Source organism: Oryctolagus cuniculus, chromosome 9 (genome assembly GCF_051225735.1).
Source record: "Oryctolagus cuniculus isolate XC-2025 breed Fujian yellow rabbit chromosome 9, ASM5122573v1, whole genome shotgun sequence".
NCBI lineage: Eukaryota > Metazoa > Chordata > Mammalia > Lagomorpha > Leporidae > Oryctolagus > Oryctolagus cuniculus.
Window position 1 is genome coordinate 105,833,374 of NC_142875.1, and position 27,113 is coordinate 105,860,486.

The window sequence follows — 27,113 nt, forward strand, 5'->3', positions numbered from 1 at the left end:
GTCTCCTGCTCACATGTGCTGTGTGCAAGTCTGTTTCGTAACCATGCTATTGGGTTCCACTAGGGGACACAGCTAATTTTCTGGTTCGTTGTTATCATTAAGTTTGACATAGCCTGAGCCCGTGAATGCTCAAAACCTTACCATAGGTTGGCTGGCTTCTCCCACTTTTCAGGGAGTCCTCTAGCTGAATCTCTCAACGATGAATCTGGGTCTCTAGCGTGTTTTTTTATCTACTTGTGCCTGCTTCCTAGCACTACTGCCTTCCGGGCTGGTGGTCCCCATCTGTCTTTGTCTCTTTCAGGGGACTCCAAACCAGTGGTGCCTGCCCCATTGCTTAGGAGTTTCCAATGTTACCATGAGAATAGCAAGGGAGTTGGTGTCCTTCTGAGCTCCCAGTTTACTGTAAAGGAAATTAGGTATTCCACCCTTCTGATGGCTCTTTGTGTTACCCAGAGCAAGCTAGACAGGATAAAAAGGTTACAAATCAGGTCTTTTATTGGGTTTGTCCCCATCCTGTACTGATTTACAGTTTCTTCCCCAAAATTGTGCTTCAAAACCCCAGTGCCACCAGCCCCTTTGGGTTTTTCCTCTCTTGGAGCCCCCCTCCCCCCAGGCCACTCTGGCTGGAAGTCTCTGACTTAAATAAACCTTGCTTTTAAATGCAAAAAAAAAATTTAGCCATTCATAGCATAAATCATAAAATTGTGATGTTTGACAAGGGAAATGTCTGGCTGTCTTCTAAGCATTATAGATATGGCATATCCGCTTAGCTTCAATATGTCTTTATCATGTATGTCTTTAATTGTGTGTGCTTGTATGCATGCATACATGTGTATATATACAAATGTGGAATTGCACGTCTATACATTTTAGAAATACAGCATTCATACATGTATTGCCTTAAACTAAAAAACTGGCTTGCTTCCCCTACTCTCTAGGGCTTTCTGTTTGCGTTCTTACCTTTCCACGACTGTAATCTCCAAAAGATTCCTGTTATACCACATTTTAGATGTGGTCCAATGCCTAGTGGAAGAAATTTGCTCCATCTCACAGTTAATTAGCAAGAGAACATCTGCTTGGAAATATGTTGTTCCTTGTCTATATACAAGTCCTCCTTATATTCCTAGCCTCCAAGGCCTTCTGGGAGAGAGATGGTGCATCTCAATTTTGTTTCCCACCTACCAAATAGTGCCCGGCACATGATTTGTTCAGTGTAGTGGGAATGCTCATTTATTGAGAGAGAAAGTGCGTGGGGTGTGTGTGTGTGTGTACATGTGTGCTGTTTGCAAAGAGCAGCAGGTTACTGTTGGTAACTCAAGAAAAGGGCGTCTATTGTAGGACTACATGGAAAGTGGAGCTGAGAAAACAGGTTTTCAGCGGTTTTGGGTTTTTCTTTGCTTCAAAATATTTCTCACAAAAAATTGTCTCTGATCTATTCCCTCTCTGTTCTCCAGTCTAATTGCAGACTAGCTTAGCCAGTTGCTGTGGCTTTTTAGGACAGTGTCCTTTTTGTTGGACTCCCTTATGGATTGATGCTCAGTCCATGACTGAGCTACCTTGGGTCAGATGCCTACTCTCTCTGCCCCAGAGATTGCCTAGGCTCGCTGCTTTGAAGGATAGGAGCTGAGCAACTGTGGACAGTGCAGTTTGAGGGAGCAAAAGTGAGGCTGAAATGTTGCAGCTCACAGCAGAGTATCTGGAAAAGGGTGTAGTGCGCTGTAGCAACAAAGGGACTACTGACTGCTCTGCTTGTCAGGGGTCAGGCTGGCTTCAAGCCCTTCACGTACACAAATTCATTTCACCTTTTATATTGTGACCATTAGATTTAGCAAGTAAAAATACAGGATGCATGCCTGTGCGATATTTGGGGCCTATTGATTCTAACAAATCGTTGCTTATCTGGAATTCTAGTTTAGCTGGGCGTATTGTACTTATCTGGCAATCCTATTTGTCCCTACTTTAGAGATGACTGAGGATAAGTCATCACAACTAGGAAGCAGCAAGGCCAGTTTGGCTTCAGTTCCTTACCCACTGTGCTATATTGCCACTATTAAACTGATATTAATGGCAAGTGCACATGTGTGCATGTGCACCCACACACCATGCATACATCCCAATAGGGAAATCCTTTATTCTTGTCATTGTTTTTCAAAAATAAAATCTTGTACCAAGGTGCCCTTAGATGATGTGTCAATTGGAGTCTACACAAGAGACACAAATCACAGAAATTTTTCAAATAAAGAATCCTTGACTGTACGGGTTAACTCCTAAGAGGGATAGAAAAGAAGTCTAAGGGATAGACAGTTAATGGTGGAACTCTGGGGAGTGGGGGGAGGAGTGAACCAAGAAGCTTAGAAACTCGGAGAAAAAGGCCCTGCATAGCTGGATTCAGACCTTCGAGGAGAGTTCTGGTTGCTGCAGGACCAGGCTCCCTGCAGCGCTGGTGCTGGGGAGTGCCCGCTGTTGAACTGCAAAGGGCAACCTGCCACTGCTGTGCAGCGTGGCTGGGATGACTGCACGCTGATCTGCCTGCCACAGCAGGGAAAAGCCAAGCTGGATAAAGCAGAAAAAGGCCCCTCTTTCTCTTCCAGCCTTGCATTGTGTTTTCCACACTCACTGTCAAAACCTAGCATCAAGCCAGCTGGCAAAGGAGGAAATGCGGCCTGTAGAATCTAGCTCTAGTGTTACAAAGCAGGAGAAAGAAGGTGATTTTGAGCTGCGAGACAATGAACCAAGAACTGGCACAAATCGAAAGTACATTTTTCACCCCTAGACTGAAAAGGAGCCCAAAACATTATCACACCAAAAGAAGATAGATTGGCTAAGAGACATTGGCACCTACAAAACTGAATGTTTGCATAAAAGCATCTCTTAGAATAGAACCACAAAATGCAGTCTGCCTCCAACATACTGGATAAGCAAGACAAGTGTTGTAAAGCCATTGTGGGAAAAAGCTGAGAGGTGGTTAGCTGAGCGAATGCCCAGTACAGAGTTAATATATAATTGAGGAGTTCAGCCTGTGAGAAATTGTGTCAAAAACAAATCACCCGTGAAAGGGTGGGTCACTCTGTGGGGAGCCACCTTGGTTATTACTTTCAAAAGGATCGTGATAAACATTGATTATGCAAAGTAGCATTTGCCCTCTGAACTCCTGACATTTCTGGAGAGTGCAAGACTGATGTTTGTAGAGGCAAGGGCCAGGACTTGATGAACTGTGAAGACCCCGTTCACTGGCAGAAGAGAATGGCTCTAAGAGGAAGATGAATAGCAACAGCTCCCTCGCTGTGAAGGAGAGTAAGTCAGGCGTCCTGAGTGTTATCTTTAGTTGTGAGATAGTGATCCTTCTACATAGTCAGCAACACTTACCTCTTTTCCTATGGAACCCTGACTTTCCTGCCTCCATTGCAGCCTCTCTAATTGCAAAGTGTCTTCTCTGATTTGTTGTCTAGACATCATGTCTGTCTTGGAAACTGCTGACTCTCAGGCTTGTTGGGCAAATTGAACACATCACTCTTTGGGATGTCAGTGTTGTCAAGGTCATTCCAAGGGGTGTTCTATCTTGGAAGCATGCTTCACCCTCCTGTCTACCCTAGAAGAGGTGTCTACCCTAGAAGAGGTGTCTCTTAGTATTTATGGAACATGTACCCTCAGCCCACACCTAATCTGTGTTGATTGAGTCAAGGCCCAAGCTGTTCTGTGGGTATGAAAATAACTCCTACTTACAGCTCATAGCTTTACATTCATCCGCTTCTTCGAATTTGAGACCAGGACTACGTCCTGCCCTGTTTTCAATATCTTTATATCTTAGAGATTTTTCTAATTACAATACATGCATGAGAGTTACTATAGTATAGTGCTTAAAAGCACAGGCCAGAGTTCCTGGGTTCAAATTTCAACCCTGACACTTACCAGGTAAATGAGTTCAAGTGAGATTTTTTTCATTTCTCCTTGCCTAATTTCTTTGTTTGTAAATGAGCATAATAATAATATCTCATTCAATGGTCCATTTTGAAAATTAATTGCATGTAAAGGGCTTAGAATAGGATCAACTGCTTTGGTAATTACTCTCCTGCACCAAAGAATTAGAAGATATGGGACAACAGCCCCTGTAGGACATGATCCCTGGAAGAAGAGGAAGAAAGCGGGTGAGCCCTGAGACTGCCCCCAGGCTGCTGATTAGAGCAGTTTATCAGCTGCAGTGCGGATCAAGGGACCGAGGGAGTCCAGCAGCCTCCACCTGAGACAGCAGAGCACAGGGAGGCCAGGGCAGCTCGACATGCAGTTCAAGAGAGCTGGAGAAAGAGGTGGCTGCCCAGAGCGGAAGCTCCAGATGCCAGAGGAGTTTCCTCAAGTTTTTGGTCAAGTATTTGTGTGCATGTCAGTGAGACAAAGCTCCACACGGCTGAGGAAAGAATCAACTGAAAGAACTGGGGCAAGTGATTCCCGCGCTCGCATGAGGTTGGGAATAGTCTCCATTGCAGCAGCCAGAATAGAAAAGACTTGTAATACACACAGGGCATTGGGCAGAGGTGGCTTTTTTGATTTATTTATTTATTTATTTAATTTATTTGAAAGGCAGAGTTACAGAGAGCCAGAGGCAGAGAGAGAGGTCTTCCACCACACTGGTTCACTCCCCAGATGGCTGCGACGGCTGGAGCTGCACCGATCCAAAGCCGGGAGCCAGGAGCTTCTTCTGGGTCTCCCTCTACAAAGTCCCAAGGACTTGGACCATCTTCCACTGCTTTCCCAGGCCACAGCAGAGAGCTGGATCAGAAGTGGAGCAGCCAGGACATGAACTGGCGCACATATGGGATGCCGGCACCTCAGGTGGCAGCTTTACACACTAAGCCACAGCACTGGCCCCTGGGCAGAGGTTTTTGAAAGACTGTGCCTTTATAGTGGTGGTTTGCTCTGGACCTTCTTTGTCAAGCTGTATTAAAAGAAACCTCTGAAGCAGGGGTGAGGAACATGCAGCCCGCAGACCGTATAAAGTCCACAAAATCATTTGGTCTGGCTGTACCAAGGCAACTGTGGGCAAGGACTCCAAATTCAGCAAACCTGTAGAGGCTAATTTTTAGGTTGATAATTTTGTGTGGCCCACAAGTGATGCTGTAAATATCCAGATGACCCTTGCAGGAAAGGTTCCCTACCTCTGCTTTAAAGGAATACAACAAAGCCCAGCACTCAACATTATACAATTCATAGTGTTTGCCGCACAGTAAGAGATTATCTGACACCAAAGAGGCAGGAAAATACAATCCATAACCAGGAGAAAAATTAATAAATAGAAATGGGTTTTTAGACGGAGAGAGATCTTGGAATTAGCAGATGAGCAACAGCTATTAGCAGTATGCTACAGGATGTACAGAAAAACATGAAATGAAGAGATATATGGAGTAAGTTTTTTTTTTTTTTAATAAAAAGACCATACAGAACTTCTAGGGATGGGAAATAGCTGGAATGAAATTAATTGCCAATTGGGAGCTAAAAAAAAAAAAGAGTAGTGAATGAAAAAGCATAGTAATTTTTTTGAAACAGCAAAAAAAGACTACAAAAAGGACAGCCTCAGTGAATTATGGAACATCACAAAACCTAAGCCTTGTAATTGACATCTAAAATAGAAAGGTGAGGAAAAAATCCAAAGGGTTAGGAGGCAAGAAGTTTCACAGGGGCCGGCACTGTGGTGAGGTAAGCTGCCATCTGCAGTGCTTGCCATCCCCATATGAGTGCCAGTTTGAGTCCTGGCTGCTCCACTTCCAATCCAGCTCCTTGCTGGTATGTCTGGGAAAGCAGTGGAAGATGACCCAAGTCCTTGAGGGGCCCCAGCACCTACGTGGGAGACCTGGAGGAAGTTCCTGGCTCCTGGCTTCAGCCTGGCTCAGCCCTGACTGTTGCAACCATTTGGTGAATGAACTAGCAGATAGAAGAGCTCTCTCTGTCTCTCTCTCCCTCTCTCTCTCTAACTCTGCCTTTAAAATAAAGAAATATATCTTTTTAAAAAGTTTCCACAATAAATATACTGATCCAAGAATCTCAACAAACCTTAAGCAGTGTAAATATTATACCAAGACACACTATATTGGGGCCAGCATTGTGGTGTAGTGGGTGTAGCCACTGCCTGTAATACTGTAATACCAGATGGGTGCTGGTTTTTGAGTCCTGGCTGCTCCACTTCTGATCCAGCTCCCTGCTAATAGTCTGGAAAAGCAGCAGAAGATGGCCCAAGCATTTGGACCTGTGCACGCATGTGAAAAGACCCGGAAAAAGCTCCTGGCTCCTGGCTTCAGCCTGCCCTAGACCCAGCCCCTGTGGCCATTTAGGTAGTAAACCAGCAGATGGAAGATCTCTCTGTCCCTCTTTCTCTGTAATTCTGCTTTTCAAATAAATTTCAAGCTTCTGAAAATAAGTGTTAGAAAACTCAAAAGAACCAGAAAGGAAAAAAGAAAAAAAAAAAGATGCATCAACTTAATAAAGAAACAGTGACAGCAAACGTGCCAGAACTTATTCAAACCAGAAGACAATATAACAACTTCTGTACAGCACTGAAAGGCTTTTTCCAAAGGTCAATCTTGATTTATAAAGCCACAGGGAGAAAAATATTTTAAAAATGAAGGCAATTAGGCAAGAAAAAAGAATTCAAGCTATCCTAACCAGAAAAGAAGAACTAAAGCTATTTCTGTTTGTAGATGATATGATCTTATATATATAAAGCCTAAAGACTCCACTGAGGAAACAAAAAAAAGTAAAAACCTGTTAGAACTAATAAATTCAATAAAGTTGCAGGATGCAAAATCATACAAAATATAAATTACATTTCTATACACTAAAAACAGATTCTCAGGAAAAAAAATTAAAAGCCCATTCCCACTTAGAATATCATCAGAAAAGTAAAGTACTTAAGCATAAAGTTAACTAAGGAAGTATAAGACTTGTAAGTTGGAAACTACAAAATGTTGATGAAAGAAATTGAAAGAGACACAAATGGGAAAATGTCCCATCCCTATGGATCGGAATGCTTAATACTGTAAAAATGTCCAAACTACCCAAAGCAACTTACAGAGTCAATGCAAACCTTGTCAAAATCCCAATGGCATTTTTTACAGATGCAGAAAAAGCAATCATGCAATTCATATAGAGCCACAAAGGACCCTGACTAGCCAAAACAGTCTTGTGAAGGAAAAACAGCTGGCGGCATCACGTTTCTTGATCTCAAAATATGTACAAATCTGCAGTAATTAAAACAGTATGAAATTGGCATCAAGCAGACATAGATCAATGTAACAGAAGGGAGAGCCCAGAAATAAACCCAAGCATATACAGTCAAGTGATCTTTGTGAAGGGTGCCAACAATACACAATGGAGAAAAGGTAGTATCAACCAATGATGTTGGGAAAGTTGGGTATCCTTATGCAAAATAACAAAATCCAGTCCCTACTTACCCCCCCCAACAAAAATAAAATGGATTAAACACTTAAACATAAGACCTAGAACTGTAAAACTCTTAGAAGAAAATGTAGGACAAATCTTATTGGCATTTAGTCTTGGCAATGATTTCTTGACTATAGCACCAAAAGCACAGGCAAAAAAAAAAAAAAAAGCAACTATAGACAGATGGAGCCACATCAAACTAAAAAGCTTCTGCCTGATGAAGGAAGCAGTTAACAAAGTGAGAAGGCAGCCTATGGAATGGGCAAAAATATTTGTAAACCATATATCTGATGAGGGGTTATATCCAAAATACAGGAGGACTCCTTTAACTCAGGCAAGAAAAAGAATTTACTCAAAAATTGGGCAGAGGAGATGGCACTGTGGCACAGCAGGTTAAAGCCCCATCCTGCAGTGCTGACATCCCATATGGGCACTGGTTCAAGTCTTGGCATCTCCACTATAGATCCAGCTCCCTGCTAATGTGCCTGGGAAAGCAGCAGAGGATGGACCAAGTCCTTGGGGCTTTGCACCCACATGGGAGACTTGGAAGAAGGTCCTAGCTCCTGGCTCCTGGCTTTGGATAGGCTCACCACTGGCCATTGTGTCCATTTAGGGAGTGAACCAGTGGATGGAAGACCTCTCTGTCTCTGGCTCTACCTCTCTCTGTAACTCTTTCAAATAAATAAAAAAAAAATTTTTTTTCAAAAAAAAAAAAAAAAAAAAGGGCAGATGTGGGCATTTGACCTAACTATTGAGCCACTCTAATACTGTGCTGAGTGCCGGGTTTGAGCTCAGGTTTTGCTCCTAATTCTGGCTTCCTGCTAATGTGGATCTTAAGAAGCAGTGATGATGGCTCAAGTAGTCTCTCACATGCATTGGATTCCCAGCTGCCAGCTTCAGCATGGCCCCGCTTTGGTCATTGCTGGCGTCTGGGGCGTCAACTACTGGATGGAAGCTCTCTTTCACTCTGTTTTCCTCTTTCCAATAAGTAAATTTTAAATGAACAAAGGAACTGAATAGACATTTCTCTAAATGGTCAATAAGCATATGAAATGAAACTTAACCTCGCTGTTTATCAGAGAAGTACAAATCAAAACTATAATCAGGCATAACAAATATGCCTATTATAAAATACAACAAAAACAGAAGATAAAAAGTGTTGGAGAGGATGTGTAGATACTTGTATACTGCTATTTGGAATGTCAGAGTTCAACCTTTATGAAAAGAATGTGGCGGCTTCTCAAAAATAGAGCATGGCCCAGCAATCCCATCTTTCTGTACTTAAGAAAAGAGCTGAAATCGGGATATCAAAGAGATGGTAGCACTTACGTTTGCTGCAGCATCGTTCACTGTGGCCAAGATAGGGAAACACCCTAAATGTCCATTGACAGATGAGTGGGTAAAGAAACTATGGTATGTTACATACAGTGGAATATTAGTCAGCCTTAAGGGAGGAGAGCCTACTTTTGTGACAACTTGGATGAACTTTGGGGAAATTCTGCTAAATGAAGTGAGGCATAGGAAAGACAAATAGGGACAACACCACACTTGAGATGTATGAAAGAGGTCAACAGTTGCCAAGGACTGGGGAAGAGAAGGGGATGGATGGTATAAAGGTATGCAGGATGATAAAGTTCTGGAGACCTGTACAGTGTTCAGGTTAACAGCACTGTGTGGTACACTTAAGAATTTGTTTAGAATAGATCTTAAGTATTTTTAACCTGAGTTTTAAAAAATGAAATCAAGGTAAAGCCTCTTCAGATGATTAAAAGCCAAAAGAACCCGTCACCAGCACATTTGTGTGAGAGGAAATCTTAAATGAAGACCTCATGCTAAAGGAAATGGTAACACATGTTAATCTGGATCTATAAAAAGAAGTGAAGAATGCTGAAGATTGAAAATATGGAAATAAATATAAAAGACATTGTTTCTCATATTTATAATTTCTTATAAAGACTGTTGACTGTTTAAAGCAAAAATAAACAATCGTATCATGAAGCGTGTAAAATAGGGAGCAGCAAAATGTATGACTACACTAACAGGAAAGAAGGGGTAAGTGGAAGTACAGTGTGTGTTTCTTATACAATATTATGTGAGCATGGATTGTGAAAATTAAAGGTAGAGGATATTGTAAACTGTGTAGCATGTCCTTTTAAAAAAGAGGCATATGGGGCAAACATGCTTCATTTAGGCTTCTACTTGGGACATCCACATTCTGTGTCAGAGTGCTAGGGATCAAGTCCTGCCTCCATCTTGTCTAGTTTCCAGCTAATCTGCCTGGGAGGCAGCAGGTGATGGCTCAAGGGTTTGGGTCCCTGCTACCTACACAGGAGACCCAGTTGAGTTTCTGGTTCTCGGCTTTGGCCTGGCCCAGCCCTGGGCATTTGGGGAGTGAATGAGTGGATGGAGGATCTTGTGTTTCTTTCTCTCTCGTTCTGCTTTTATAATAAATAAACATTTTAAAAAGAGAAGACTGGTTAATAATCTAATGATAGAAATAAAATGGGATTATAAAAATTGTTCGGGTAGCTTAAAGAAAGCCTGAAAAGGAAGAAAAAGGAAGAAAGAGCGGTTCTAAAAAATAGAAAATGGCAACCAGAAGGTAAATTTAAACTCAGAGAAATTAAATAAAGTATAAATGTCTGAACTACCCAATTAAAAACCAAGAGACTGTAAGACTGGTTACAAAAGAAAGGCCCAACCCTGTCCTGTATTTAGGAAATCCTCTTTATTTGTATAAAACAGAGACAGGTTAAAAACATCAGGATAGAAGAAGATATACCATACAAACACTAAATTAAAAGAAAGCTGGAATAGCTTTCTTCATAAATAGATAATGTGTATATAAGAACCAGGAATAGTATCAAAGCTCTAAAATAGACATTTCACGGCCAGCGCTGTGGTGTAGCGGGTAAAGCCGCTGATGGAGTACCGGCATCCCATATGGTCACTGGTTCAAGTCCCGGCTGCTCCACTTCCAATCCAGGTTTCTGCTAAGGCCTGGGGAAGCAGTGGAAGATGGCCCAAGTCCTTGGGTCCCTGCACCCGCGTGGGAGACCCAGAAGAAGCTCCTGGCTGCTGGCTCCTGGCTTTGGATCAGTGCAGCTCCAGCCATTACGGCCAACTGGGGAGTGAACCATCGGATGGAAGACATCTCTCTCTCTCTCATCTCTCTCTCTCTCTCTCTCTCTGTGTGTATGTGTGTGTCACTGACTTTCAAAGAAATAAATCTTTTTTTTTTTAAAAAAAAAAGGCATTTCCTAGCAATAAAAGGGATGAATTCATCAAGGATAAAAAATAATTTTAAATGCACATGCATAGGGCCGTCACTGTGGCGTAGCCGATAAAGCTGCTGCCTGCAGTGCCACATCTCATATGGGTGCTGGTTCGAGTCCTGGCTACTCCACTTCCAATCCAGCTCTCTGCTATGGCCTGGGATAACAGTGGAGGATGGCCCCTTCATCCACATGGAAACCCGGATGAATCTCCTGTCTTCGGATTGGCCCAGCTCTGGCCGTTGCAGTCATCTGGGGAGTGAACCAGCAGATGAAAGACTCACTCCCCCCCCCCCACCTCTCCCTCTCTGTAACTCTGCCTTTTAAATAAATAAATAAATCTTTAAAAAATGTACATGCACATAGTAATAGAAATTCAGAATACAGGAAGCAATATCTGTTAGAGTGGAAAGGAGAAATAAACACATACACAATTGTAGTTGGAAACTTCAACACTCCTGTCATTTACTGTTGAAACAAGTAGGAATATCCATACGGTGCCGGAAGATTCAAAGAACATTATCAGCCTTCATGACCTACTTGACATTTGTGGGCCATTTCCACCCAGCAGGAGCATGGCACATGGCACATTTTCTTCAAGCCCACATGGAGCAGTTACCAAGATAGATCATATACTGGGCCATGAAATTAGTTGCAATAAATTTAAAACAATTACAGCCATGGAGAGTATGGTCATCGGCCACAACAGAAATAACAGAAACATATCAGGAAAATCCCTGAATAATTGGAAATTAACACATTTCTAATTAATCCATGCTCAAAAATAAATCAAAAAGGGAATTAGAAAATCATTTGAGCTGAACAAAAATGAGAATACACAATATTAAAATTTTTGAGATGCAGTTAATATAATGCTTAGAGAAAAACAATGCATTGAATTAGCATATTAGAAAACATTATTAAATTTTAATAATGCTGTTTTTCACCATAGTAAGCTACAATAAGAAGAGAGAAATAAACCTGAGTAAGCAGAAGGAAGGCAATGAAGATAAAAGTATAAATCAATGATACAGAAAAGCAATAAACAAATGGAACTGGATTAGTCCACTTGTCTTTACGTTAACTAAAATACCAGAGAGGATCTTCTTTTAGAGAGAAAAGGTTTATTTCAATTTATGGTTGCAGGTTGCAGGATCGGGTGGCCCCATAATCTGGCATCTGATGGAAGCTGCTTCTGGCGGGTCAGAGGCATAATCACATGTTGAGCCAGGAAAGAGAGAGAGAGAGAACCTGTGCCCCACTGCAGCTCAGATGAGCAAAGCTCTCATGAACACCAGCCTCTGAGGACATAACCACAGTGACCTAAAGACCTCATCAGCCCCACCTCTCAAACGCTGTCATCAGATCAACTCTCCCCCCTTAGCCCATCATTCATTAACATGAAGACGTGAGAGGTTAAACATCTACATGAGGTTTAGGGATACAAATCTCTTGGAACCCTTAACAGAAGCCAAGAACAGAGTCACTAAAGAAATCAATAAAGTTGATAAGCTCCTAAGTGGCTTGATATGATAAAAGGAAAGGAGATACAAACTACCAAATATCAAAAATGGAGGAAGGGCTTCTACTACAGATTATGTAGACATTAAGAGAATAACCAGGCCAGCGCCGTGGCTCACTAGGCTAATCCTCCGCCTTGCGGCGCCGGCACACTGGGTTCTAGTCCTGGTCGGAGCACCGGATTCTGTCCCGGTTACCGCTTTTCCAGGCCAGCTCTCTGCTGTGGCCAGGGAGTGCAGTGGAGGATGGCCCAAGTCCTTGGGCCCTGCACCCCATGGGAGACCAGGAAAAGCACCTGGCTCCTGGCTCCTGGCTCCTGCCATCGGATCAGCGCGGTGCGCTGGCCGCAGCGCACTGGCCGCAGCGGCCATTGGAGGGTGAACCAACGGCAAAAGGAAGACCTTTCTCTCTGTCTGTCTCTCTCACTGTCCACTCTGCCTGTCAGAAAATTTAAAAAAAATAAAAAAAAAAGAATAACCAGGGAATAAATGTTTAAGCAAGAAATTATCCTACACAAATGCTTTTACAAAATGTTAAGAGAAGAGGCCGGCGCTGCAGCTCAATAGGCTAATCCTCCTCTTGCAGCGCCGGCACACAGGGTTCTAGTCCCAGTTGGGGCTCTGGATTCTGTCCCGGTCACTCCTCTTTCTGTCCAGCCCTCTGCTTTGGCCCAGGAGGGCAGTGGAGGATGACCCAAGTGCTTGGGCCCTGCACCCGCATGGGAGACCAGGAGGAAGCACCTGGCTCCTGGCTTTGGATCAGTGTGGTGCACTGGCCGCAGCAAGCCTGCCACAGCGGTCATTGGGGGTGAACCAATGGAAAAGGAAGACCTTTCTCTTTCTCTGTCCACTCTTCCTGTCAAAAAAAAAAAAAAAAAAAGTAAGAGAAGGAATGATTTCCAACTTATTCTGTGAATCCAGTATTATCCTGAAACCAAAACTAAATTATGAGCATATTATGAGCATTTTCTTTCCAATACATTAAGAACTTAAATGAAATGAAAAATTTCTTGAAAAACACAAGCTACCAATCCTATTCAAGAATAAACTGGGGCCGGCGCCGTGGCTCACTTGGTTAATCCTCCGCCTGCAGCATCGGCATCCCATATGGGCACCGGATTCTGTCCCGGTTGCCCCTCTTTCAGTCCAGCTCTCTGCTGTGCCCCGGGAAGGCAGTGGAGGATGGCCCAAGTGCTTGGGCCCTGCACCCGCATGGGAGACCAGGAGGAAGCACCTGGCTTCTAGCTTTGGATTGGCATAGCTCTGGCTGTAGCAGCCATTTGGGGGGGTGGTGGTGGTGAACCAACGGAAGGAAGACCTTTCTGTCTCTCTCTGTCTCACTATCTAACTCTGTCAAAAAAAAAAAAAAAAAAAAAAAAGAATAAACTGATTGAGGCCAATTTTGTGGCTTAGCAGGTTAAGCTGCCGCCTGTGATGCCTGCATCCTATATGGGTGCCAGTTTGTCTCCTGGCTTCTCCATTTCTGTTCCAGCTCTCTGCTGATGATCTGGGAAAGGCAGAGGAGGATGGCCCAAGTCCTTGGGCCCCTGCCACCCATGTGGGAGACCTGGATGAAGCTCCTGGCTTAAGTCTGGTCCAGTGCTGGCTGTTGCAGCCATCTAGGGAGTGAACCAGCAGATGGAAGACCCCTCTCTATCTATCCCTGTTGCTCTGTAACTCCGATTTTCAAAATAAATAGATAAATCTAAAAAAAAAATTGATAAGTGAAAACTTTATATCTGAAATTTTGAGCCTGTAATTTAAAACTTGCTCACAAATGTTTAAGGAAGAAATAATCCTACACAAATGCTTTTACAAAATATAAGAGAAGGAATGATTTCCAACTCATTCTGTGAATCCAGCATTATCCTGGAAAAAAAAAACTAAACAATTTTTTTACTGGAGAGCTACCAATGACTTTTATGAACAGAAATGCAAAAATCCTTGACAAAATATTAACAAATCGAATTCATCAATGTATAAAAAGAATATACATAATGATAGGTGTATTGCAGAAATGCAATATTAACCTTTGAAAATCAAGTAATTTGCCACGTTAATAGACAAAAAATACAATATGATCATCTCAATAGAGAAAAAAGATAAGAAAAAATTCAAGATTCTCTCATGATAAGAGCTCAGCAAACTTGGAATGTAATTTTCTTAAACTAATGAATGGCTGCTGGCATCATACTAATCAGGGGACAACTGCCGCTTTCTCCTTGAGAACCTTTGACCCCGACCCCTTCTCAGTTATACTGGAGGTCCCTAGTAATGCAGTAGGGAAAGACAAAGAAATAAATGGAAGGGGAAGGAAGCAATAAAGTGAAGAAAGAGAAGTAAAACTTATTTCCAGTTGATGTGATCTTGTGTAAATGAAATCTTAAAAGTATCTACAAAAAAGTAAATGGAATTAAAGATTAAAGACTGTATGATACAGTAACAGTGTACAAAATATCAGTTGTCTTTGTGTATATTAACAATGAATACTTGGAAGTTGGATTTAAAAAATATCACTTAAAATAGTACTAAACAACATGAAATACTTAGAAATAAGTGTGTGAGGATATCTGTGATACCATTATACTAAAAACTATGCTTTTAAATCAGAAGATACAACACTGCTTACTGTCAGTTGTCCTCCGATTGGTCCATAGATTCAACAGCATATCAAGCTGATGCTTAATTTCCTATGGAAACGCAAAGGTCTTAGAATAGCCAAGACCATTTTGAAGAAGGAGAAAAAAAAAGCTATAATAATTAAGGAAGTATGATATTGGAAATATAGACAAGAAAACCTAGAAATAGACTCATGCGTGAAGTGACTGATTTATTTTGTGTGTCAGACCTGGCAGTTAAGTGGCAGGAACGAGAGTCTTTTTCACAGTGTTGAGACAACTGGAGAGCCATATGGGAAATAAGTAAGCTCATGTCACACCATCCATGAAAAATAACTCAATTTATAAATAACTTGTCATAAAAATGTAAAAGGTTGTACACCTAAATGTAGAGCTTAAAATTTGAAATTCTAGAAGAAACCCTAGGAGAGAAATTTCTGTGATCTTGGATTAGGCAAATATTTCATAGGACAGAAAAAGTACAAAATGAAAGTACTGATAAACTTTATCAAAATTCGAAACTTTGCTTTTCAAAAGACTGCATCCAGAGAAAAAGCAAGATGCCCGAGTCTGGCTGGGAGAACTGACAAGAGCCTAGGTGCTCATGACTGTGGGAACCTTGTGTGCTGGAGCTGTGAAAACACATGGCTGCGTGTGAGGGTGCAGGGTGTGGCTGGGACTTTGGGCAGTCACTATGGGTGGCTCCACAATGCTCAGGGTTCCCTGATTCCCTGGTGAGGGTCAGTGCTGTGGGATCCATGCTCACACAGAGGACTGGGACTGCATGGATCCTCTGTGGTTCTTGTGGCAATGTGAATAGCAGGTAAAACTGCCACCTGCAGTGCTGGCATCCCATATGAGCGCTGGTTCAAGTCCTAGCTGCTCCACTTCCAATCCAGCTCTATGATATGGCCCGAGAAGGCCATAGAAGATGGCCCAAGTGCTTGGGTCCCTGCACCCACCTGGGAGACCCAGAAGAAGCTCCTGGCTCCTGGCTTTGGGTCGGCTCACCTCTGGCTGCTGCGGCCATTTGGGGAGTGAACCAGCAGATGGAAGACCTCTCTCTCTCTCTCTCTCTCTCTGTCTTTCAAATAAATAAAAATAAATCTTAAAAAAAAAAAAAAGAAAAATGGCAGGGCCAAGTTGTTACTTATCAATAGTCACCTTGAATGTAAATGGCCTCAACCCTCCAGTTAAAAGATACAGACTGGCTGAATGGATTAAAAAAACAAACCCATGTATTTGCTGCCTACAAGAAACGTATCTCACCTACAAAGATGCACGTAGACTGAAAGTCAAAGGAAACCAAAAAGAGCTGGTGTAGCACTCCTAATATTAGACAAAATGGCCTTTAACACAAAAACTGTTAGAAGAGACAAAGAAGGACACTATGCAATGATTAAGGGATCAATTCAACAGGAAGATGTGAATAATCAATGTATATGCACCTAATTATGGGGCACATGACTAAGAGAAACGTTAATGGATCTAAAGGGAGACAGACTCCAATACAGTAGTAATGGTGGACTTCAATACCCCACTTTCAGCAATGGACAGATCAACCAGGCAGAAAGTCAGCAAGGAAACAACAGTTAATCAACACTATAGACCAAATTGACCTAACGGATACCTAAAGAGCTTTTCATCCTACAGTTGCAGAATACACATTCTTCTCACCAGGGCATGGAACTTTCTCTAAGATAGACCACAGGTCAGGCTATAAAGCAAGTCTCAGCAAATTAAAAAAAAAAAAATCAAACTCATACCATACATCTTCTCTGACCACAATCTCTAGAACATATGCAAACACATGAAGACTGAACAGCATGCTCCTGAATGAACAGTGGGTCATTGGAGACATCCAAAAACTGTTGAGGAACAGTTTTTCTTTTTTTCAAATTTGTTGAATTCTTTACTTAGAATAGAGTTAATCTTCTGTATATAAAGTTAATTGAAAATAGGTCATAGTAAAAAAAATAAGAAGAGGGAGGAGGAAGAAGGAAGGGAGTGGGGATAGGATGTGGGTACAGTGGGAAGAATCACTATCACTATGTTCCTGAAGTTGTATTTATGAAATGCATGAAGTTTGTATACCTTAAATAAGAGGTTCCTGGGGGAAAATTAAATTTTAAAAAAGGCAAATTACAGTCTAGGTAAAGATATTTTCAGAACATGTATCTGAAAAAGGACTTATAGTAAGACCATAAAAAGAATCCTTACAACTCAATACCAGTAAGAAAAATGCCCAAGTTTTTTTAAGTGCAAAAGATTTGGACCCTTCACAAGAGAAAATATGTTAGTGATAAATACATGAAAAGATATTATCTAGTCAGTAAGGAAATTCAGATTAAAACCACAGTGAGCTACCATTGCACATGTCCTGAAATGGATACAGTTAAAAAGACTGACAATGCCAAGTGTTGAAAATGGAGTGGAGCAATGGGAACTTTTGTACATTGCTGTTGGGAATGCAAAAAATGATGTCACCATTTTGGAAAACAGTTTAGAATTCTTCATAGTTACTTTATGATCCAGAAATTTCACTCTTACATATATTTTTATTTTTATTAATTTTTAAAATATTTATTTATTTGAAAGGCAGAGTTACAGAGAGAGAAAGAGACGTCTTCCATCTGCTAGTTCACTCCCCAGATGGCCACAGTGGCTGGAGTTGTGCCAATCCGTAGTCAAGAGCTTCTTCCTCATCTCCCATGTGGGTGCAGGGGCCCAAGGACTTGGGCCAGCTTCTACTACTTTCCCAAGCCATTGCAGAGAGCTGGATAGGAAATGGATCAGCCAGGACTCCAACTGGCGTTTATATGGGATGCCAGCACTGCAGACTGGGACTTTAACCCACTCCACAATGCTGGCCCCTCTTACATATTTACACAATAGAAATAATAACATATATGTAACACAATGATTTGTACATGAACTTTCTCCTTGTACACAAATTCTCTCATCAATTTTATTCATAATAGCCCCAAAGTGAAAACATGCCAAATGCCCACTCATTAATGAATGACTAAAAAATTGTGATATATTCATTGATTGGGAATGCAACTGAAAACATGGATGGATAAAAAAATACTATGCTAAGTAAAGGAAGACGCAAAGTATCATACAGTGCATGATTCCATTTATATGGAATGCTAGAAAAGGCAAGATGATCATGATAAAGAGCAAGTCAGGAGCACCTGGACTCATGGGTGGAAGAGGGATGGATGGCAAAGGGCCCACGGGAAGCGCTGGGAGAGATGGGAATGTCCTCTTCCCTGTGGTTGCAATTACAGGGTTTAGGCATATTTGTCAAAACTCACGAAGCTGTTCTCTTAAGATTGAGGATGGATAAGTAATGGGATATTGCACTCTACTGATCCACAAAACAATGTGCAAAATCTCACAGACATGGGGAGCCAGAAACACAAGAACACTACACACTTTGCTATTCTGTTTATTCCGAGTGGTCAAACAGGCAGAAAAAAATCACGTGACTGAGAAAAATCAGGAGATGTGGTTGTGTGTTACAGGTGCTGGGAGGGCTCGGCAGGGCAGAGGCCTTGGGTAACTTCCCGAGTGGGGATAATATTCGGTGTTTTCATTGGAGTGTGAGTCACACAGATACATGCGCTCAACAAGACCTGAACTGTGGGAGTCCATGTAAATTACACCTCAATAAGGTTTTCTCTACGATTCAAGATGATGCCGTCATGTGCATTAGTTCATCTGTTCTTCACAGCATCCCGAGAGGAAGGAGTACTGCCATGGTGCCCCCGTTTCACCTTTCAGAATCCCAGGGTTCAAAGCCACTACACGACTTGCCTGCGGTCACACAGCTGGCCCAGGGATTCAGCGTTATCACTCGTGTTCCACCCTTCCTCTATTTAATGTGCTGTTTCATGCTTTTAACTGAACCATGGAACACAGTAGAGGGTGGTGTTTTATAAATAAGCAAATGGAATGTGAGGCTCCACAGCCAAATCAAATCTGTGTTTTTCAAAACCATGGCCTTCAGATAACAATAGGAACGTCAAAAAATCCTCAGCCGTGGTTTCCGAGGTGGGCCCAATTCAGTGTTTAAATTGCAGCCCACATCTCATCCTTTGCTCAGCTCTTTGTTACATTGTAAAAGCAAACGGCTGAAACAATCACAGCAATTCTGCTTGCCACCTCGCGGTTCATCAGCAGAGCTGCTGATTGTTCTTAGCCACGTGGGTTCTTTTCAAGTGCACACAGCCATGCGCTGAGCTGGCTGACATCAGTCACCCGTTTCTGCAGGACCGTGCGTGTACCCCGCCACCTTCCTTTCTCGTGGTTGTTTCTCCCCCAGCACAGGAACATCGTTGCGTGACTGCTGTGTTGTGACCTGGAAGGAGCTGGGCCCTCCTAGTAAGTTCACAGGTCTAATTGTGTGAAGTCATAACTGTGGACTTACACCAGTAAGTTCAGAGATCCAGTGATTCGTGGCACTTTTTGATTTTACCAAAAAGTAAAATTTGGTAGACATTTTTTTAAAGATTTATTTATTTATTTGAAAGGCAGAGTTAGAGAGGGAGAGAAAATAAGACACACACACACATACACACAGAGATCTTCTATCCGCTGGTTCACTACCCCAGTGGTTGCAATGGCTGGAGCTGGGCCAGGCCAAAGCCAGGAGCCAGGAGCTTCTGGGTCTCCCCCATGGGTGCAGGGGCCCAAGCACTTGGGGCATCTTCTGCTGCTTTCCTAGGAACATTAGCAAGGAGCTGGATTGGAAGTGGAACAGCTGGGACTTGAACTGACACCCATATGGGATGCCAGCACTACAGACAGTGGCTTTACCCTCTATAGCCCCTGGCAGACACTTTTTATATGTGACTTCCTAAAAATGATGGTTTGGTGTGGGTAAGTTCCATCCTCGCCTGGTCAATGGGATGCATTTCTGGAAAACCTTCAGAACAGGTTCATTCCTGCATTGTCCTGACTGTAGATGGGGCTCTTCTCATTCCATCTCAGATTTCACAGTCTCCAAAAATGCCAGGGAACAGAGAGGCACCGATGTTAGTTGGCACACACTTTTTTTTTTTTTTTTTTTTTTGACAGGCAGAGTGGACATTGAGAGAGACAGAGAGAAAGGTCTTCCTTTGCTGTTGGTTCACCCTCCAATGGCCGCCGCGGCCGGCGCGCTGCGGCCGGTGCACCGCGCTGATCCGATGGCAGGAGCCAGGAGCCAGGTGCTTTTCCTGGTCTCCCATGGGGTGCAGGGCCCAAGCACCTAGGCCATCCTCCACTGCACTCCCTGGCCACAGCAGAGAGCTGGCCTAGAAGAGGGGCAACCGGGACAGAATCCGGCGCCCCAACTGGGACTAGAACTCGGTGTGCCGGCGCCGCAAGGCAGAGGATTAGCCTAGTGAGCCGCGGCGCCGGCCCAGTTGGCACACACTTTTTGTGAAGGTCCTCACACCAAGAACAGCCCTTTCCATTGTCCATTCTTCCTCCTTCTCTCCCTCCCTCCTTTTTGTCCGAGTGTTACCAAGCACCCACGATGTGCAAGGCGTTGAGCATGCAGAAGCAATAATGATACAAGTCTCCTTCAGCTACATCTAGTAGCAATGATAGGTGTGTGCTTAGAGCGTCCTAACACAAGTTTCAAGTGCTCGACAGAGTAGACAGGGAAACCTGGGAGGTTGGGTGAGGGTTAGATGGTGAAGGGTGTACCATCCTCAGGAGCTAAGCTGTGGTGCGAGGGTGACAGAGAAGCAGGGGGGAGACCTGTTCAGAGCCTGGTGTTGACGACGAGGCTGAATCACTCTGGCCCGCGAGGCAAGGACGGATCAGAGTTGTGAAGACCACTGGCGCCTCCTTTGCTACCTCTGCCTCGTTTTCCTGACCTGTCAATAGTGCAGGATCTCAATGCTCGGTCCCAGGCCTTCTCTGGTCTCCCTATCTCTGCTTCTCTAGCTATACCCTACTCCACTGCGATAACCTGTGCACTCCCCTAAGCAAGATCTAACCAGTGGCGACTCCCAGTTTTATCTCTGGTCTGGACCTCTCTCTCCCACAGTTTCCGGTGTGTAAAAGCCTCCTGAGCTTTCCCTGGTTGTCTCAAACCTCTTCCTGGCATAGTCAGTATCACCACCATGCATCCAGTTAGTTACCCAAGACACCCCCTGTTGGACATTGTTTTTCCCCATCACACCCCCACACCGGTCCTTCAAGTCTGATCTGTCTCTGAAATGCGTCTTGAATCCATCTGCTCTCCAACTCCTCTACCTTCACTCTGGCCAGAGAACCATGGTCTCCATTTGCATCACTGCAGTAGCTGCCTGACTGGCTCCCCACTTCCCCGTATACTAATTGTAATAATGTCCTTTTTTTAAAAAAAAGCTTTATTTATTTATTTATTTGAAAGAGCTACAGAGAGACAGAGGGAGAGGGAGAGCGAGAGAGAGGTCTTCTATCTGCTGGTTCTCTCCCCAAAAGGCCACAACGGCTGGAGCTGTGCTGATTTGAAGCCAGGAGCCAGGAACTTCTTCTGGGTCTCCCACGTGGGTGCAGGGGCCCAAGGACTTGTGCCATCTTCCACTGCTTTCCCAGGCCATCGCAGAGAGCTGGCTCATAAGTGGAGCAGCTGGGTCTTGAACTGGCGCCCATATGTGATGCCGGCACTACAGGCAGAGGCTTTACCTGCTACACTAGAGTGCTGGCCCCCATAATAATGTCTTAAAAACATAAGTTAGATTACATCTTTCCCCTTTTTAAAACCCATCAACCATTACCCATGGCACTTATGAAAAGTTCCCCACTCCAATCTGAAGACCAAAAAGCCATGAACTGTTTGGTGTATCCAGCCTCAACCTGGATCACTCTGTCTGGCTCACCACACTCAATGTAGTGTCACTGCTCTTTCAGTACGCCCCCACCCAACACTTTGCGCTAAGTCTTCTCCCTTCCTGGTATGTTCTGGGGCAAGGCTGGCTTCTGCTAGTTCTTTCTCTAGGCCACCCTGGCTGTGTAGATCCTCTGACTTCCAGGACTCCGTCTCACATCACTGGGCTTACCTTCTTCCAAGAACAATCACCATGTTTTACTGTGTGGCTCTTCCACTAAAACAAACATTACGAGACTGGGAACTTCTTATTCACCACAGCGTCCCTAGAGCTTGCAAGACACAAAATGTGCATCCTGCACGCACACACGATTTGTTTAGGGGGCTGTGGCAGTAGCTTCACAGAGTGATGATGAGAGCTTGAGCTAAATCAGTACATCTGAGCCTGGGAAGTAGGAGGAGATTCCAATGTCCAGGAGGAGAATATCCTTAGGACCTGGGGCCTGGATGAGTAGAGGGGATGATGAAAAGGAGTAAGGGCGTCTCTTGGCTGACCGCATCGTGCTGCCATTGATGGGATGCAGAATTCAGGGGACTGAGCAGCAACAAGCATGGGATGGAGCCAGGTGGCTGGGGAGGGTTACAAAGAAAAATGGCATGATCTATAAAATCAGCCAGAATTTCAAGACAGTTTTACAGTAGAATAGAGTTTTAAATTTTTGAATTTTTAAGGGACTGAGAGAGAGAGAGAAAAGGGAGAACTCTCACCCCTGAATCACTCCCTAAATGCCTACAGTGGCCTGCAATGGCCAAGAGTGGGCCAGGCTACCACTGGGAGCCAGGAGCCCAATATGTGTCTCCCACATAGGTGGCAGAGACCCAATTACTTGAGCCATCACCTGCTGCCTTCCAGGGTCTTCATTAACAGGAAACTAGAATCAGGAACCATAGCCAGGATTCAGACTCAGGTACTGAAATGTAAGGCACAGGCATCTTAACTTCTAGGCCCAATGCCTGCCCTAGATTGTAGATATTTTCATCTGAAATTGTATTTTTGCAATTTAGGCACCTGTTGAAACATTATTTTCTAATTCTGTTTCTTCTCTCTTCTTTATTTCCAAATCTTTGTCTCCTCTTTTACCTTTAGAAATGTGTTTGTTCTGATATAGTCAAGGAAAATATCACGGTTTAGGTATGTGATTGAGATTCTGCATTTAAAAATAAGATTTATTCATTTATATATTTGAAACAGTTACACACACACATACACACACACACAATCTTTCATCTTCTCAGTTACTCTCCAAATGCCCACAGGAGTGAGCCAGGCTGAGGCAGCCAGACCAGGAGCCAGGAATTCCATCCAGGTATCCTACCTGGGTGGCAGGGACCCAAGTACCTCCCAGGATGCGCATTAGTAGGAAGCTGGATTGGAATTGGAGCCAGGACTTGATCCCAAGCACTTGGATACAGGATGCAGGTGTCACAAGTGGCAACTTAACCCACTTCACCACAACACTTGCCCTTAGATACTGTATTTTTTTTATTTTTATTTTTCTATATATAAAGATTTTAACTTCAAAAGATTAAAAGCCTCCTGAACCACTTGGCTACTTCAGATCCTTTACAGACCTTGAGCCCAGGTAATAAAATCTACTGAGCCAAGAAATGCAGAATTTTAGAGGTAGCAATCATTTAGTTGAGCAGAGGAAAAACATACTCAAATTAAATTCAAGTGGCTTTCTGAGTAGCTTAACTAGGGGACGATCCAGTCCACTGAGCGACACTGAGTTGGAACCCCATCTGATTGCCGTGGGAGACGTGTCCAGCACCTGCTGGCGGGCTCCGCACTGCTCTCCCCTGGGTCCTGATGGTGCAGCTGCTGTTCCAGCGGTCGCAGGCAGCACCTCACCTCATTTTCCTTTCAGCTGTGGTGTTTAATTCATGGGAAAATGCCTGCCTTTGGCAAACTGTGTGTTGCTTTCCAATGACACTGTTAACTTCCTCTCACCCTTGTCTGCCCTAGCACGTACGTCTCCATCTCTCATCTTTCTGAGACACAAATCCCAACCCCCCCTCCCTTCTCCCTTCTGCTTCCGTTGGAGGACTTCTGACCCAAGTGGGTGTTTTGTATTCATTGCACCAGCCTGCCTGAGTGTTCTAGGGGGTGACACCGGAAGGGAAAGCTGGTACTTTTTTTTTTTTTTTTTTTTTGCTTATGTGTTCGCCTTCTCAAGCTCTTCTGACAGTCTCCCTGAGTAAAGTAACACGGGATGTTACTTGAGAACCTTTGTCTATACAGCGGAGTCAGCGTGATCAGACAGATCCTAAAACAGCGTGGTGCATGCCCACTGTTTGCCTATCACTACACCAGCAGTGGGGTCCAGCCCACCCGTATTTGAAGCCCCACGCAGAACCAGCCATCCGAAAGGACCGCACTTTATGCAACAAGCCATCCTTTCCTAGGCTTCAGAGGAGACTGCTGCCTGAGCCAGCTACGCCCTTGGCGTTTCTTCAGTAGGCTGAATCTTTCCCTCCTGAGCCGTATGTAGCTCTGGCCAGAGAGGGCACCAAAAGACAGAGTTCATTTTCTGTTCTTAGCTTCCTGGAGACCACCAGCCTTCATATTTATAGATTTAACTTTTTTATTCTCAATACATGTTATATGTTTTAGCAAAATGATGGGATTTTTATCCCTAGTATACCTTGTCTTCCTTCTTCTTCCTTTTTTTATTTGAATGAGTTACAGCGAGAGACAAGAGACAGAGAACAGAGAGATCTTCCATCTACTGATTCGTTTCCCTGGACTGGGCCAGGCCAAGTCAGGAGCCAGGGTCTCCCATGTGGGTGCAGGGGCCCAAGCACTCACCAGGTGCATTAGCAGGGAGCTAGATCAGAAATGGAGCAGCTGGGACTCTAACCGGCACCCTGATGGGATGCTGGCACTGCAGATGGTGGCTTAACCTGCTATGCCACAGCGCTGGCCTCGTTTTTCCTCTTTTCTTTTCTTTTCAAATTTATTTGACAGATAAAGTTAGACAGTGAGAGAGAGAGAGACAGAGAGAAAGGTCTTCCTTCCGTTGGTTCACCCCCCAAATGGCTGCTACGGCCGGCGTGCTGCGCCGATCCGAAGCCAGGAGCCAGGTGCTTCCTCCTGGTTTCCCATGCGGGTGCAGGGGCCCAAGCACCTGGACCATCTTCCACCACCTTTCCGGGCCACAGGAGAGAGCTGGACTGGAAGAGGAGTAACCAGGACTAGAACCCAGTGCCTATATAGGATGCCAGTGCCACAGGCTCAGCATTAACCAAGTGAGCCATGGCGCCGACCCCTTTCTTTTCTTTTTTTAAACAACTGGTAGTCAAGTCACCCAAAACAGTTGATTGGCTCAGGCATCTGCAATGGTGACTTCATCTGCTACTCCCAGCTCAATGCTGATGGAAATAAAAATATGTTCAGCAATCTCAGAAGGACTGTGTAAGTCAAAGAGCCACTTGTGGGTTCTCATCTGGAACCGATCCCGCCTCTTAGAACCTTCACCACACAGGTTTTTCTTGTAGTGAATCACAGTGTCTTGGTAGGCATCTGAACTGGTCCTTTCACTTTCAGATTCAAGTCAGCACACACCTTCTCCATGGACTTGACGTTGCGGCTGGTCAGGGTGCCCCTAACTCGGTGAATGGCCAGCTCTGGTTCCATGGGCGTCTTTAGCGCTAGGTCTGGAGCATGTTTTTGCCTGATCCCGCTCCTGACTCACTGCTGTTCACTCTCATCTTTCCTATTTTTAACAAACCTCTTCCACCAGGCGCATGCCATTCCTTATACCTTTATTCTCCACATTCCTGCGACTGTGCAAATCAGAATTATATCCTTCCTTGGAGTAGGTGTTTGGCCTGGTGGTTAAGGTGCCCGTATCCTACATCAGAGTGCCTGGCTTTGTGCTTGGCTCTCATTCCTGACTCCAGCTTCGCACCAGTGCAGACCCCGGGAGGCAACAGTAATGGCTCAAGTTGTTGGGTTCTTACCATCCATATAGGATATCTTGGGTTGAATTTATAGCTCCCCGCATTGGCTCAGCCCAGTCCTGGCCACTGTGGGCAACTGGGAAGTGAGCCAGCAGATGGAAGATCTGTCTGTCTCTCTGCCTCTTAATCACACACACACACACACACACACACACACAGCCATCCTTAAGGCCCAATTTTAGTAATACTTTCTCCATGAAAACTTCTCTTGTGGTTTTAGCTAAAAGGCATCTCCTCTTCCTCACAACTCTGATAGCTCAACGTGCCTCTCTCTTCTCACTGTTACCTAATAGTTTAGTTATTTGTATACACACGTTTTGTCTGCTTCCTGCTTTGATTAGATTGCAAGCTCCCTAAGGCCAGAGTTATTCTTTTGTACCCCTGTATCTCCCACAGCCTCTAAGACAGCCTTTTGCGTTTGATAGGAGCTCACATCTGTTGTGAGCTGATTGAGAATCAAGAACTGAGTGGTTGAAGAATTCTGAAGCTCTGAAGAACTCAGCTGGTGAATGGTTCAGACTAACAGAGAAAAGCCAGAGCAGGAAGTGTGCTGGTTTGATCTCTGTTTGGAGGCAGCCAGCTGCAGCCCTGAAAAAACTGCTTTTCTTAAAACACACACACACACACACACACACAGAGCAAAGTTGGCAGAGGGCGTGATATCACTCTTCCATTGCTTCATGGATGTGTCACTCTATGAAAATGTGGTAGCTCAGGGACCAAATTATTACAGCTTCACCTTCCATCTGCCACACAGGTTTTTTGGATCTTCAACCCACACCCCTCCATGCTTAAGAGACAAACATCTAATATGTTTCAGAAGCTTGGGAACTATTCTTTTTCTTTAAAAAGTGATTATTTTTATTTGAAAGGGAAAGGAACAGGGTCAGAGGGGGAGAGAGAGAGAGAGAGAGAGAGAGAGAGAGAGAGAGTCTGTCTTCCAGCCTCTGGTTCACTCCCCAGATGGCCTGAACCAACAGAGCTGTGCTGATCTGAAGCCAGGAGCCAGGAGCTTCCTCTGGTTCTCCCACACGAGTGCAGGGGTCCAAGGACTTGAACCATCTCCCACAGCTTTCCCAGGCCATAGCAGAGAGCTGGATTGGAAGTGGAGCAGCCAGCGCCCATATGGGGTGCAGGTAACGGCTTTACCTGCTACGCCACACCACTGGCCTCTCAATGTTTTCTTTGATGATATGTTTATTCAAGTCTTCTATCCATTTTTTAATCAGGTTTTCTTATTAATGAATTGTAAAAGTTCTTTTAAAAATGATTTATTTATTTAAAAGGCAAAATTATAGAGAGAGAGAGGGAGAGAGAGAAAGAGAGAGAGAGTAAGACCTTCCATCTACTGCAATGGCTAGAGCTGTACCAATCCAAAGCCAGGAGCGGATCTCCCATGTGGGTGCAGGGGCCCAAGCACTTAGGCCATCTTCCGCTG

At 43.9% G+C, this 27,113-nt stretch overlaps 1 protein-coding gene and 1 pseudogene across 6 annotated transcripts in view; one reads left to right on the forward strand and one right to left on the reverse strand.

The window, feature by feature from the left end:
* CRACR2A (calcium release activated channel regulator 2A) overlaps positions 1-27,113 on the forward strand; it is a 203,073-nt gene that overhangs the window by 18,318 nt on the left and 157,642 nt on the right. The gene's annotated exons all lie outside the window — the stretch shown is intronic.
* LOC149124697 (small ribosomal subunit protein uS10 pseudogene) lies at positions 25,039-26,760 on the reverse strand (annotated as a pseudogene).